This window comes from Lepidochelys kempii, chromosome 6 (assembly GCF_965140285.1).
Source record: "Lepidochelys kempii isolate rLepKem1 chromosome 6, rLepKem1.hap1, whole genome shotgun sequence".
NCBI classification, from domain to species: Eukaryota; Metazoa; Chordata; order Testudines; family Cheloniidae; genus Lepidochelys; species Lepidochelys kempii.
The window spans coordinates 6,493,225-6,497,266 of record NC_136385.1 but is presented as its reverse complement, the minus strand read 5'-3'; the positions used below and the strand labels follow the sequence as shown (position 1 = coordinate 6,497,266).

The 4,042-nt window shown below is 42.7% G+C and overlaps 1 pseudogene; it reads right to left on the bottom strand.

The window, feature by feature from the left end:
* Positions 1-768: 768 nt before the first annotated feature.
* On the bottom strand, positions 769-1,537 carry LOC144930612 (olfactory receptor 5AP2-like; annotated as a pseudogene).
* Between the last annotated feature and the right edge of the window lie 2,505 nt (positions 1,538-4,042).

The window sequence follows — 4,042 nt, the reverse complement described above, 5'->3', positions numbered from 1 at the left end:
TGCCTTAAAATAATAAAATGTAATTGTAGTAAAAAATGTTTAAAAGAAATAAAATATTTTTAAAAATGTATAAACAAAGGAGAGCTTTATGTGAATAAAACAGTATTAATACTTGCTTTACATTGTTTATACTTTAAAAATTAGCATAAAAACAGACACTCTGTCCAAACGGCTGTCTTCCTTCTTGCAATTGCCTAAAAATAAAACTGTCTCTAACTTCTTGCATCCAAACTAAAAGAATGAACTTGTTTTCTTCCACAATATCCATTTGTTCTGATGTCCACATTGGTACTGAGTTTAAATAATTCCTCTCCCTCCATGCTATTTATCATTTACCTAGATTTCAGTAAGGCGTTTGATATGGTGCCACATGGGGAATTATTAGTTTAATTGGAAAAGATGGGGATCAATATGAAAATTGAAAGAAATAAGGAATTGGTTAAAGGGGAGACTACAGCGGGTCATACTGAAAGGCGAACTGTCAGGCTGGAGGGAGTTACCAGTGGAGTTCCCCAGGGATCGGTTTTGGGACCAACAGCAATTGTCCTTTAAGCCAAATGCCAGAGCATCTTGCCAATTCTACGTAGTGTCACAGACCCTCATTCGTGGATCTTGAAAACAGCAATTTCTAACATTATATTTTCTGTACGTAGTCCAATAGAATGTAACGTCACATGGAGTAGCTGAGTCAGAGAACTAAGGATAATGATACAGAGAATTCATTTTGCCATCTGCCGTTTATTGGTTAAAATATAATAATGATTATAATTACCAAGCAAAAATCTTCCTATATAACACCCTTTTAAAGGCATCATTTACCTCCTTGTTTCTCAGGCTGTAGATCAGGGGGTTCAACATGGGGATCACAAGGGCATAAAACACAGAGGTAACCTTGTCTTGGTCCATCAGATAGCTGGAACTGGGTCTTAAATATATACATATCAGCGTCCCATAAAACATAGTGACGACTGTCAGGTGGGAGGCGCAGATGGAAAAGGTTTTGCGTCTCCCCTTGGCAGAATGGATTCTGAGAATGGCCACGAGGATGCACATGTAGGAGATTAGGACATCCAGGAAAGTAGTCGTGACAATTACAGTCGAGAAAGTGAAAAGTACAAGGTCAGTGACCTGGGTGTCGGAGCAGGACAGCTTCAGCATGAGGGGCTTGGAAGCGGTGATACGCAATCACAGCCAGGAGGCGACATTCACTGGTCACAAAGAAACAGACGAAGAATAGTTGTGCCGCACACTCAGTGAAAGGAATGGTTCTCGTCTCTGCTACCAAGGTCATGAGCAGCCTGGGAGCTATGGCTGTGGAATATCCAATATCTACAATGGACATCTGGCTTAGGAAAAAGTACATGGGGGTATGAAGTCGGGTTTCAACCATGATTAACGCTATCATCCCAAGATTCCCCATCAGGCTGACCACATACATCACTAGGAACAACATAAAGAGGGGGATCTGTAGATCTGGATGATCTGTGAATCCTATGAAAATGAACTCTGTCGCCGTGGTGTGATTTCTCTCTGCCATTTATTCCAGAAACTCTCTCCTCTGCTCGTGAAAAATAAAAATAAGGATTACAATTAATCATGGGACAATAAAGTATTGAGTACAGATCCCTCATAATCCCTGTGATTGTTCCTGTGAAACAGTATATAAACATAACACGTCAAAGGACAATCCTAGGGAATGTTCTCTTTGTATTACCCACATGCTTTCCATTAGAGATAGGATATGACCCAGCTACAGAAATATTGTGTATTCTGTGTTAATATGCATGAAACCATCCAGTGGGTCAAATCTTCTATAAAATAAGAGATATATAGATTGGGAGTGTTTAGTTTAGAAAGGAGGCAAAAAATCTCCTATGAGTGTACGCAAAAAATCAATGCCATAGAGTTTATTCATGGTCATTGATTTTCTCTTCCTAATCCGAACGACCTCAAAGGGCACAAGGGATGCTCAGTGCCCCTTTTATATAGGTGCCTAAATAGACATTTAGGTGCCTACTATGAGGCAGCCCCAGCGGAAAAGTTTGGTATCACTGTCTATGTAGCCTTAAAGTGTCACAGTCCTATTGGAGTCAGTGTATGTTTTACAGACATTCTTTCTCACCATGTGCATTATTTTTCCTCCCTCTTACAAATCCTCCCAGAGGTACTAACATTTGTAAGTGGTATGGACTGTAACTGATTCTATGGTTACTTTTGACTCTCAGATTCCCAGAGCCTAGAAATGAGAAAATGCATCTCCTACGGATAAATACTAAGACAACCTGTGGAACTCCTTGCCAGAAGATGTTTTGAGGGCCAAGACTATAGCAGGGTTAAAAAAAGAACTAGATAAGCTCATGGAGGATAGGTCCATCAATGGCTATTAGCCAGGATGGGCAGGGATGGTGTCCCTAGCGTCTGTTTGCCAGAAGCTGGGAATGGGCAACAGGGGACGGATCACTTGATGATTCCCTGTTCTGTTCATTCCCCCTGGGGCACCTGGCACTGGCCACTGTCAGAAGACAGGAGACTGGGCTAGATGGACCTTTGGTCTGACCCAGTATGGTCGTTATGTTTCTATGGAATTTCACTGCCACATTCACCAAGAGATGCTCAAAAGATAATAATAATGACATTTCTTACCAGTCATGGTGTAGGTGTACACTCAGTAAATTCCATTGTGGTTTGTATTTGGTGGAGGAAGTGATGGGCTGGTTTGGCTCCCAATAATTGTTGAGGAGATGTCAATTCCAGGAGAGGCAAAGCTGCTTTTGTAGTGAGCCAGCCACTCCAAGTCCCTATTCGACTCCAGTGATGCCATCAGAGGACCCAACCACATCAGCCAACCATCAGGGGCTCATTCACCTGCAGGTCTACGAATGTGATATATCCCATCATGTGCCAGCAATGCCCCTCTACCATGTACATTGGCCAAACCGGACACCTCCTCATCAATTATTGGGAATGGACCACATCCACCCTGATTGAATTGGCCCTGCCAACACTGGCTCTCCACTTGTGAGGGAACTCCCTTCTCTTCATGTGTCAGGATAACAATGTCTGCATCTGTAATTTTCACTCCATGCATCTGAAGTGGTGGGTTTTTTACCCACAAAAGCTTATGCTCAAATAAATCTGTTAGTCTTTAAGGTGCCACCGGACACCGTGTTGATTTTGTGGATACAGACAAACATGGCTACCCCCTGATAGAATGACAGAAGAGATCATTAAAATGTCTTTGATGTCTCCTGGAGGCTGGGGATAATAAATCACAGATTCCAAAATAGAACAGCTTTAACAGGAGAGATTGAGGGAGAACCACACCAGAATATCGCATATTTCAGCAACTACAGTGGCCACAGGAGAGGTGGGAGACCCCTGGTGAAATCTCTTCTCCTTGGAGGTGGAAGGGGTAGGCATCTGGATGCTCAGAAAGAAGTAGCAGTGTGCATCCTCAGAGGCTGAAACAGGCACAAAGGTGCATTTACTGCAAGAATGTAGGTGCCAAGTGAGTTTAGGCATCTATGGGGTTCGGCCTCAGCTGAGAGGGGATTTGAGGAATAGCAATGGGGCATGGTTCTAGACTGAGATGCCCAAAGTGGCAATTCGATTTAGGAGTACAGGTTTCATCTCTGCCACGTGCCAACACTTAGATCTGGCCTACAGCCGAAATTTCGATTTACAGGTGTTGCTATATCTGTTAGGGATGTGCTTCTCCTCTGATATACTGGTATAAGCATGAGTGTGGATGAAGTTATATCAGTATAAAGGTGCCATATACTGAATAGGTCCATAGATTATAGGCCAGACAGGACCATTGTAATAAGCTAGTCTGACCTCCTGTGTAATACAGGCCCTAAAGGAAATGTTGAAAGGATCAACTCAGGTGAAACCCCAATCTGTACATCTCCACCTCCATTAGCAAGGATCATGGACTAGCCATTGCACCACAGAGCTACCTATCGCATTGCATTAGTGCTTTCTCCCTAGTGCTACCCTAGAACAAAACACCTTTACCCTGCTGTAGCTGAGTCTATTCTAC